This window comes from Bombus pyrosoma, linkage group LG4 (genome assembly GCF_014825855.1).
Source record: "Bombus pyrosoma isolate SC7728 linkage group LG4, ASM1482585v1, whole genome shotgun sequence".
NCBI classification, from domain to species: domain Eukaryota; kingdom Metazoa; phylum Arthropoda; class Insecta; order Hymenoptera; family Apidae; genus Bombus; species Bombus pyrosoma.
The window spans coordinates 1,279,031-1,291,077 of record NC_057773.1 but is presented as its reverse complement, the minus strand read 5'-3'; the positions used below and the strand labels follow the sequence as shown (position 1 = coordinate 1,291,077).

The following is a 12,047-nucleotide window of genomic DNA, read 5'->3' as shown; positions in this document are numbered from 1 at the left end:
TGCAGACATTTACGTCCAATAATCGGTATCAACACCTGCGGCATTACCACTGACCACCACTGCTTCGTTCGACGCTTTTCAGACTCTGAATCTCTTCGGACGATTCAAATCGATGGACGTCTTTCGTTCCTGTCCTACCTATCCATACTTTCGACTTCCAATGTTACTTTCCCGATCGTTCGATTTCTTTTCCTGTCTGGTATGTGTTTTGTCGCTCGTTGCGAAACGATTTTTAGCGCGGGGCTCAGTTCCGAGCTAGCCATCGCCACTTTATGAGTGGCCTCGTTATCGAAATGCGATAATTTGTTTAGCCGACCGCGAAATCGCTCTTCCCGTCCTTCGACCTGACTCCACCCTCTTCCTCGTCCCGGCTGCACACGGTTCCTATCAGCCGTTCGGCACCGGGCTGTCGTGCGCCTGACAGCACTGACACTTTGGCATCATTACGATGTAAATGAACGTGAAGTGTCAATACTGGCCGGCCTCGGTTGACCTGTTCATTATTTTCCGTGGTCAGGCATCGTTCGACGCCCAGGTACTGTGGTGTACCGGCCAAAAATATCATCGAGTTGGTTCGTGCGATATCGAGTTGTCCGCGGTCAGCGATGTATCGTGGTTTTCGATCTACTTCCGACCGTATCTTTTTCACTTATCTCTTTACCCAATACTTTGGATTGTAAACTAATTTCCACAGCGGTAGTTCGCGTATTCGAGAAACCTTGAACAGAGGGCTAAGGATTTAATCGGCTGGAGGCAATTTTTTTACAGATTTTATACGCAGTCCGAATATTTTCGACAGTTTCACCGGACATCACGAATCAATGGGGGAATCGATAGTTATCGTTTAGGTAGATGGAAAGTGTCACCGGTCGTAGACGCGTATTGAATGTTTCGCAGGATAAAATGGATAAAGGGTTGATACACTGTCGCACCTTTTATAAATACCGACTCATCGATCTCGCGGTAAACAACGAAGATACGATACGTTTACATGGAAATAAAAATAAGCAGAGATCTTAAAATTGGATTACCTTCGACGAATTTATTATTTAGCAACGATATCGTGTGATAGAGGGAAACTGGACGATAAAGCATTGCAGAGAGTGGACATGTACGTTTGAAAATCGAATATAGGCCGTACCGTGTGCGACACTGCTAACGCGCCTGTACGTGACAGAAGCGCTTACAGATATTATCCGACGCTATGTAAACGGATAACATATTCGCGATAGATGTGGAGTAGAGTAGTATTGTTTATCGACGTCGGAAGTGTCGTTCGCAATGGAGCCCCGTAGCCACGTACATTTTTGCACAGCAGAATTATTGTTTCCACTCACTGGCACGATAACCATGCGTCGAGAATCAGACGTCAGAATGTCGGCGCAATTTGTTGCCATCGACGATGAGTTAATTTGTGGCAATTTTTCGTTCGTATGACGCAATACTAGGAAAGATCCCGCCAACGCAACACCAATCGAATTAACGTATCACGTTTTAGTTGCAACTTTTGCACTACGTCTCCACGACAGCTATCTGATTTGCGTATTCCAAATGTCCGGCTATTTCGAGACGCGACGCGTCTCCCAGTTAAGTGAAGTTTTCCCTTGAAACTCTGATAAGAAAGTCTATTTAGTAGATTATATAATTCGACGCGGTTTTCTATTCTCCGTCATTTCACCCAATCGCTCAGAAAATTTAAACTCGAGACGCGATAGGTTTGTCGCGTGGTTAGACGCAGCTCTAGATTAATTTAGCAAAGAGGATAAATGGGTGATCGAAGACAACACGATGGTTCTTGCGTTCGACCACCACGCGAATAGCTGCGATAATCACCATTATCGTGCACGGCATGTGGTTATTTCGCATGTTCCTTTATCTTGCTGTGCCGTACGATGAGTATCCGCTTGTCGGTTTACCTCGTGGAATCGCGAGCACCGGAATCGTCTCTATCGATGTCGACGGATACAATGCGCCGCAGTGCTGTTGGCGTTTTCTCGCGCCGATCATGAACGGTAACGCTAATCTTCATGAGCAATTTGCACGTGAGCTGTTTATCGAAAGGCGCAAATTACTCGTAATTTATCGTGTTAACGCCAACATCGGTTACAATTATGACTCGGGCTGTTTGATTCTCGCAGCTATGGAGAACACGGTATGCCTTGCTAGATAACACCGATAAAATATCGAGTGACATTCATCGAAGATTTTGTTGAAAATTGTAGATCGTAATCGCCGAAATGAAAGTATAGGAAAACTTAGATTACACTTAGAATTGATATCAAGATAGCTTCAGATTTATTTAATATGTTATTTACAAAATCATCTTCGATATACATTTGCACGCGTCTCAGCACTTTCTTTGTCTCACCATCTCCTATACCACACTACTAACGGAACAGTTGCATTCATCTGTTTTACGAGACGCTGTGCACGCGCATACTTCCACACACTCATACTCACATACGTGTGTCACTACTACGCGGTTAATCTAGTATAGCACACAAAATTACACATATCTCAATAGAATTCTCTTCTATGCAATCTTTCAAAAGAGGATAACTCGTTGTATCCGGTCCCGGATCGAATCGGGTTTTAATCAACAATTATATAAGTCAGTATTTATAAGCCCATTAAAATGGCAACCAGCGGTTAGTACGAAACAGGATGTTCGAAATTCCGCGGAAACGCAAAGAGGACTCGGTGTGAAAAATATGAAAGTGTCATTCCCGCACGAGAAGAGTCCGTTTATCTGGCCGACGTTAACTTTTTAATAGAACAATTTGTTGTTGCGGCAGCTCTGGAAAATGTTGCCACATAAACTTCGTTATTTTAGTTACGTTTGCTCGTTCATGTGCAAACCCACGTGGCGCATGCAAATGTTATCGTGGCGTCGATTCGACGTTGAGCATCAATTTCGACGGTGCATGCAGGTGACGCAACGATTTCCCCGCCCCGTAAACGCGGATTTTTCCGGGATCCAAGCGATTTACGGTCTCTTACTAAAATATCCGGCGATTCTACTTTCGCATCGAACGCCCCTACACCTCTCTAACTTATGGCGTTATTCGTACTCAGCGTATATCTGCAAGATTGCAATTATTATGACACCTTCGACGATCTCTTCGACCCGGGCGATTATCGACTACAAATTGTCTGAACAGTGACAGGCGTGAAAAGCGATCAGAGACAGATTCGATGCGAATTTCGCGGAATATTTTGACCCAAGATATTTTGGTTCCAAACGATTGGGGTACAGTCACAATTTAGAGTTCAAACGTTGCGAACAACGGAAGATTTCCATAGTACAGACTCGACATGTACGAATGTTTGGCACGGAGCATTCTCGAACCGACCAAAACCTATAGATTCGGTTAATTCTAAATCATTGAGGCGTTCGTGTTTCTGAAATTGTTACCTCCAAAAACCAACGCGCAAATGTATTCCTCGAGATGGAAACGAGAAATCTTTCGCGCTTTAAATGCAGGATGCGACAATCAACTCTGCTTCCCATTCACGTTTACGATAAATTTTCGAAATCCGATATACGCATACATGCCGTATCGGCGGAAAATTGCCGAGGCACCGGTAAAAAGAAGAATGCGATAAATACGTTGGTTCTGTTCATTTCGACTCGATGGTGGCGCCGTAAATTTTATACGCCGAGAAAGAGGCTGTTAGAACGATGAAATTAAGAGAAATAGCCATTAAATTGTGAAAATGGCCAGGATTCGGTGGCAACTACATCGATGAGTCGCGTGCTTTTCAGCCTCGACCTCGGGTATCCAAGTAAAAGTAGAGTGGCAAGAATCGACTTGCGGATGTTCGGCGCCACCAAAAAATCTTGTCTACGAATTAACTCAATAACGCGATATTTCTTCCTTTCTTCTCTTCTTCTTTCATTTTTTCGACGAACGGTAACCGTAACGGATTTTATTAGTTACGAAATCCAGAAAATTATCCTTCGGTTGCGGCGGGAAGGACAGGGATCAGATTTTCGTGGAAAATTGGAAAGATAAGACGGCACGTCCGGAGAAACGCATTTGTTTGTCGGCGGGGGCTGGGACCGGGGCCGTGACCGGGGTCGATGTCACGGGTGCACGAAATTACACTCACAACGCAGACGGTCGTGTCCACCGTGGAAATCTATTACGCGAAAACGTATCGGTCTCTGCTGACTCGTAAAATATGCCTCGTCTTCTCGTGACAATGAAAATCACAAACTGTGTATTTTAACGATTGGATGTTGTTTCTTTTCTGGTAACGACGATAACAACCAAGTACCAATACGGAACTTCAAACGGATTATTTTAATCGAGCGCAGTTGGAACCGACACCGATACCAGCTTTATTCGCTGCTCGCTATTAACTTTAATTAATCATCGTCATCGTTGCACGGCCGTAAATCGATCTGTTCGGAGCGCAACAAGCTCGAATGTGGATACTTTCGCGGGGCGCGTGATCGCGAAATAAACTGTATTATACTGGTAAACCGTTGTTTTTGTCCTTGTTACCCTCGACACGCCGCTCGTCATGAACAATGCTCATCTCGTTCGTTAATCGATCGATCGTTCGATATGTTATCGCTTTATCTCTTTGCCGACCAATAGTACGCCTTTGCGCGAAACTCTCGATAGCATTAGACTGACTCGACGCCTTAATTGCTCGCGAGTGTCTTTCAGTTTTCATCCAACGTTTCCTTTGCCAACACGTGCCGAAATTCGTCGAGACGTCGATTAATTAAGCGTCGTTCACAGTGAAAACCTTGCAGTATCCGATTTCGCGTTGAAACGTTATGCAAAATAGAAAACCGAGAGAAGGACGTGAAATGAAACGCGTGGTCGGAGCTTAAAATTCCCACACGCATCCGCTGATATTTCTTTTATTTGGCTGGCTCGGCGATGTGACCGACATCGACTCGTTTGACAGACATCGGCCATTACTTTTGACACAGGCTGTACGCGCATAGCATGTCCTCGCTTCTAACCCCCTGTACCATACCGCGGTGATGCCGGTCCAACGGGGCAAGGGGAAGAGGGCAAACCCGCGGGACGTGATTTATTCGTGCTTTCAGGGATCCTTTAAAAGGACCTTTTGCTCTTCCCTTGCGAAAATGTATCAACCCAGTTTCCCTCGTGATCATTTTTTTATTATACCATTCCAGCATTCCTCTTGCTACGATGGCAACGACGGTTGGTTCCCGTTGCAAAAACTTACGGAAGAAATCACATACGACGTGGAAGAAAGTTTTCGATCTTGGCGTAAAGAATGACGTGGCGCGGAAAAAGACGCTGTGACAGGCTACTAGGAAAAATGAAAGGCACTCGAAACGTAATTTTCCTCTTCCGTATCTCTGTCTGCGAGCCCCGCGATGCGGTGCAATAGCGAACCTAAACATCGCCGGCGGTGAAAAGATTCCTCCCTTGCTCTCCTGTCCCTTTTTTCGTTTTTATCCCACCGATTGTTTTCGCCTTGCGTTTTTAAGCCTACGTCGTTAGCCTCGTTCTATATTTCGTGACTTGGCGATCGCCGTTTGCGTCTTTTGTATCAGTGGCTTGCTTTTCTACGGATAATCTACGCCAGGGACGTAACCTGATCAACGCACGTATGTACGTCGAGTTGTTTCGTTAAATACACATCGGTGCGTGACTTTAATCGCGAGCTCGATAACACCACGCTGGAAAGCGACCATCCATTTTTTGGCTGCCGCTCGATGATGATATGTTCGCTCTCGAGCGCAGAGGCGGCGCGACGACGACGTAACGACGGAAAAAGAACAAGTCTGGCGAACAGGAAAAATACGTTTGTCGAAAATCGAGTGACACGCGGATAAAGTGCGAGGAAAAAGGGGGAGAAGCCGGTCCACCGTTCGATAAATGATGTTCGAGAGCGTTCCGCGGCAAATAATTGTACGCAAGCGTACAAAGGAGAGAATTATCGGATTAAAGCGACGTTTAAATTGAAGCTTCGTACGTGGTAAAACGCACAACGAAGAATAATCCGCGTGACGTCAATAGTGGATGGAGAAGGAAGGGGGATGGGTAAAGCACGCGGAAAATAAAAATACACCTGGAACGAATTTCTCCGGGAAAGGTTGAAAAGTGTACGGGCCGTTGTTAAGCGGGCTGCTCACAATGGAATCCCGGCCGCGACCTGCTACTTTTTTCCACTCCCCGCTGAATAACTCGTGCGGAGAAAATGCGGCAGCGAGTAATTAAAAATGTAAATGGGCGCAATTATGCCAGCAAAGACGTACCCAATAGCGGTATCTAAGTTTGGCGCGAAAAAGGTCGCGGTATGCTAAGATTCGAAGACGTTCAACGAAGACGCAAGATAGATTTCGTTAAAGCGGCTATAATATCGATCGATAGTTGGTGCAACTTGATGTATCCGTAATCGTCGTCATTGATAAAACTCTCTCCCTTTCTCGCAAGATCACGTACGTTCCGCGATTTCCAGTTGCAAGACAGAACAGAAGCCTGTTCGACGATGAACATTCACGTGTTCGAACAACTCGGGAGGATTGCGATAGCGATAGAACGATCAAAGTGTGCGAGTCCCTACGACCCTCAATGCGCTCGAATCGTAATGCTACCAGCGAGGAGGCCAACAAAATTCCAGGGAATTAAGCCGAAACGGTCGCCCCGTTTTACCGCGCTTCGTCCAAATTGGAAGACCCACGATATTAAATTCGAGTTAACCGATTCGCTGCAGTAACTCGCTGGCTACGCCAGCTCGCTGGTACTGAAACCACTCGCCTAACTCTATAAATATCGATTTCCTCGGAAACGATGCAACCCTCGCGCTCTGGCATCATGTAACCGACCGCTCTTGATTTTTTAAACGACTTCGAGGTGATGGCCTGGCGTTTTCCTTCTAACGGGACGCGAACCACAGCTTCTGATAAACGATGCAAACAACGTCGTTAAGAATTTAATCCTGTGCTTCGGCAAATGCGTGCTGTGTCACAAATCGAGTTTTTAATAAATTCCACCGACGATGAAAAGACAACAGAAATATCAGGCTGGTAGAATGCTTTTCGTTTATCAGACGCACGTTCGTTGAAGTATTTTGCCGAACTAGTTGCTCGTTATAATGGATGCCGTAATCGAACTCGTTAACGCGCCATTGAAACAAATAACCCGCCAATTATTTTCTCCTGTTATCACGCTTATTTACGCTGTGTTCACGCTACTGCGAGAATAACAGCAATACGTTAGCCGTCATTGGACAAAGAATCGGCTCGCGGCCAATTTTGAGACTCGATTCCGGCATGAAATTAAAAAATCCATTGTCCTCCGGGTAACTGACACGTATACGTTTCGCAACAATTGCTTTCCTCGTGCGGAAATTAGCGTGCCAACAGCATCAATTTTCGTCGCACCAACCAACCATTGTTGTCGGACAAACAATTAATGTCATTGTCGCTCGTTTGCTGAAACATTTCCGTCAAATGTCGCACATTCGCGACAATAATCAGCGAATAAAACGCGAAACTGATCCGATCGGTCTCCTCGACCGTAAGGTCGATCGTCGGAATCGTGTGCGATCCGAAACTAAACAAACAATAGAATACAGCTTACATTTCTCCGAGACTTTGGAAATCGATCGGGACGATGGTCGTCTCGCGTAATAAAACGATCAAACAGCTCGAAGAAGGGAAACAAGAAGAAAAAAGAGCCATCGTTGTCGCGACAGATTGTCCGGCACGTTTGACGAATGGATTTCAAGGTATCTTTCCGCGATGTCGGTTGGCGCCATCGAGTTGCATCCGGCGCTGAAGTGGTATATTTTTCACAGAGTGATAAATATGCAAGAGAAACTCGAAGCTGGCGAGCCACCTGACCCGTCAACTCACCTTTGCGCTACCTTAACCGGTTCTCGGCTCCCTCGGTCGCCATTTGTTATTTATTATTTGTTTCGCTGCGAAACGCCAGCCATTCGATCGTATTCACATTTTTCACGAGTCATTACGGAACGAAGGGGAACGAGCACATCGTTTACGTGCTTGGAGGACTCAATTTTTTCGGAAGCGCAACCACTAACCGCTCAAGGATACGACGACCATTAAGAGCTCCACCTTTTCTCTGATTTCCGCTTGGAATAAAAATCAAGTCTATTCTTCCACGAGAATCAACCGTAAAACAGAGTGTCAAGGATTTTTCCCTTCCGTCATTCGGGAAATTTTAATCGCGCGTTTTAAGCACTCGCTAAGAAAAATCGCAGCTCGTTCTTCATGCTAATTGACGAGTACAAGCGGTTCAATAAATTAAAGAGATGCGTAGTTGCGACGAATACGGTCCAAATGGCCAATAATATAATTACTAATGTACCGGTATCATTGGGGGTTACATCGATACGTCGATAGGTCGGCTATGAAGAGGTTACTTGAGTATGCACGATCACGCTTTTGGTACAAAAACCTTAATTAATTTAGAAGTAACTTTTGACCAAAGTTTATCTTCGCCGTGCTTTTTCCACGCGAAACGTTCAACAAACTCACCTCATCACGGAAGCTCTCGCTTCACGGTTTTCTCGACACTTTAGTTCCGCAATAAAGTAGGAATACTCGAATTATCGTCGTAAATGCCTTCTTTTTTTTATCGAGAAACCCACGTAACTGATGCTTTCGACGTCAGTGGAAAGCGGAAGAAGTTGGCGAAAGACGTGAAAAAATGTCGTGCTTCGGACTAGTCGGGCAGAGGCCGCAATGTCGTGTCCCTTAATCGATCTTGTACATCTGATCGATAATTCATCGTTTGTTTGCTTACGATGGAATCGATAATAACCGCAGAGTTTAAGAAGAAGAATGAGTTTGGATCAGTAGCCGCATTACCAATCGACCTTCTCGCCGCTCTTTAGGATTCGAGTCCGGTAATTACCGTGGCGATTACCAAGAATTACGACGATAATTACCGTCATTATGCGGCGCAGTAATTTTGGTAATTACCGCGGTAAATCGTAAGCTCCGATTGCAAGCTCTCTGCTGGCCAATCTGTAGACCGAGGCTAGATAACTCTTAAGACACGTAACTAACAGTCTGATACGAGATTCGCGTGGAACCCTGTTGCCTTTATTTACGGTAAACCGATGGTTTCCCAAAAGACGAGCTCCCGCTCCCCGATGCGGCAGTTTCCATTTTCTCGAGCTCACGAACCTCCCCGCTACCGCGAACCTGTTGAAATTTATACGAAAGCTAATTACCAACGATTTTATGCGCCAAATTCCCGACTGCAACGATCTAGAGCGGAGACGCGATTAGCCTTTTCCAATTGTTCCTACCGTTTGAGCGGGCGAGTTATTTAATCGACTGCGAAAATAGCAGGTGCGGCTTAGCGTAGCCAACGTCGTACAGCCCAAAGTAACGAGACTCCTGTTTCTCGATGGAACTTTGCATCTGACCATTTTAGTGCTAAGTGCATCGCGCACCCGAGTCCAACTTAAAATCAAGGGGCCAATCGTGGTAAATTTCTACTGGCGCACCGGTAACATTTCCAGTATCGCGATCAAACGAAAGCCGAGTAAATCGATGCACCGAGCAGAGCTCAACTATCGCCAGCGAACTGGAAGTTGTAATCGCGTTTCAATTTCACTATTCTCCCAAACTATCAAGTACCCCTCGATCTCCTGAAATCTTATCGAAATCGATCCTCTGCAAAGAATAGAAATATCGTCATTTATTCCACCGATACATTAATTCGTCAAAAGCGCTACTTAGTCTCGTGCTAATTAATTCGATAATTTTCGGTCACAAATAGCCGCCCTGTTGCAATTTAGAAATTCGCACGGTTTTGTCGCGACAAAGGTTCGGCGACGACGACGACGATTGATACGGGATCACAATCGAGAAAGGCGTACCTTTCATTGAGATTGTGATTCGCCGCGTGTAGCTGCCGCCGAACAACACCGGCAATCAGACTTGTCAGGCTGTGCGCAACGCCGGCGCTCATTTCACAGTAATGAGGTTCGGAGAAACGAACAAAAGGAAATAATAGAAACATCCGCATGGTAGGTGATCGGCGAAGCGATGGTTTTCGGTTGACCGGTCGCCGAAAGAGGACACGTTGCAATTTTCAGAGATGGAAATGTCGAATCTCGGATAAAATATGTGAGCTGAGGCGATCAGCGACATCTGGAACCGCAAAAAGGATTCGAAATCGGAACTATGACTGACAACACGCGAGAAATGATAAAACGCGACGCGAGCATCGATCAATAGAAATTTACGAGTGGCGATGTCGCCTAAATAAATGAACGTGGCGCGGGACGGAAGGACAAGGCAGCGAGAGAACGCGGTAGAAATTAAAGAGGAAAGTAGGAATCGAGGAATGCGTTCATCCAGGAACACCGGGGCGGAAATGAAAAGCAACCGGAGGCATCGAGGGCGCGAAGTGGAGCAGCGATGTCAATGATTCGGAAACGATCGATGAAATGACAGTTTTCAGCGCGTCGCGTCGCCTCGCGTCGCAGCCATGCAGTGATTGCGCATGGTGCGACTCGCGTCCATCAACTTGACAAACGTCACGTTCCATGCAAATGGCCGAGGCTGGCCTCACTTGCATACATCTGACCGAGGCTGGCCTCGCTTGCCTGCATCTGGCCGAATGCTAAGCCTAATTCACGCTCAACTTGCCCATTTTTTATCAGCTTCGTCGTAACGTTGTCGACTAGGCTGCGTAAGGCAGCTTAGCCGAAATGTTTTTTCGGACGTAGTAACACCGTATGTGCAGTTGTTGCGTTACAATCGATTAGCGGCGTATCACGTCTCCTTGTCTCGTTCTGCCACGCCAAATGTCACGAACGATTCCTGAATTTATGTATGAAGCACCGTCCACACTTTCTATATACTTTCCACCTTTCAACAGTCGTCGTTATCGTTAACCTTCCACGTCTATTCCATCAGTCCTCTGTACGCGGATGGTTCGCTTCAGCGACCGATGCGATCGACCGAATATTTCGTCAGTATTTTTATCTTTGACGCGTTTTCCTCGGCCCCCAGTCCGACTGCGTTTAAGCAAAAAACGAAGAAGAAAGATTCGTATTCTTCAGTTGATCTCGCTCCCTGTCAAAAGATCGTTCGTGGAAATTCGGATAAGTTATGAAAGTTTTATGACGCGCTAGCAAAGAAGACACAGGAGGGTGGACTTCAGGGTTGATCGGCCGATGGTCACGGTCGCGCAATTTTTACGTTTCATTACGCGAAAAAAGTTGGCCAGTTCGATTGACGTCCCCAAAGAGGCCGACTTCTCTCTAATATCGCGAGTCTAGGATATATTTGGGAATAAAAAAAAAAAAAAAGGCAATGGCAGAATAGAACGTTTTCATGGCTCGAAGGTACGCGATATAACTAAATCTTCCAATGCCGTGATTTCGATTGTTGCAGTGTGTGCGGATTCGTCGCTCCATCGCACCGGCCCGGCTCATAACACGACCTGCGAAAATATTTTCAAAGTCGCTTCCCATGACTGTGAGTGTGGTTGTGACTGTGAATGCGGTTACTAAAAATTCGTTCGGATTTCGAACTGTTCGTGAAACATGTGTTGTAATTCAGCCGATGATATCGGGATCGCGACGCACCCATTCGTAAGAGTAACGTTGGGAACGAATTTGGACGATTTCGCTTTCAAAGCGAAGGCGGGTTAATCCGGCCGAATTCGAACTCGCAAGTTGCACCGAGACGATAAATCAGAGATGGCTTAATAATGAAATTCAATGCGCCTGCTCCGGTGTTGAGCAAGTTTTATCAAAAACGTCTATTTATCTTTCTTACGAAACAGTTTGAGAACCGTTCGCTCATAAACGGCACCGGTCGGAGAGAGATTCTCGTCTCGGCCCTGTTGGCCGTGCTTCCTCCACCAGTAGAACTGGGTCGCCGAGATTGATGGTTTTTCTTTTATCCTTAAGATCTCCAAATAGAACGTGGTGAAGCGGGGGCGCAGAGAGGGCATTCATAAATTTCGTAAACACGCCATCCAGGTGAATGCCGTCATCTCCGCGTCACGGAATTTTAAATCGTGAGTCCCGCCCCTTCGCAGTCTCTTGGCCCTGTA

General features: G+C 46.0%; 1 protein-coding gene across 13 annotated transcripts in view; it reads right to left on the bottom strand.

The window, feature by feature from the left end:
* Positions 1 to 12,047, bottom strand: part of LOC122566660 (protein turtle-like) — a 156,215-nt gene that overhangs the window by 84,636 nt on the left and 59,532 nt on the right. The gene's annotated exons all lie outside the window — the stretch shown is intronic.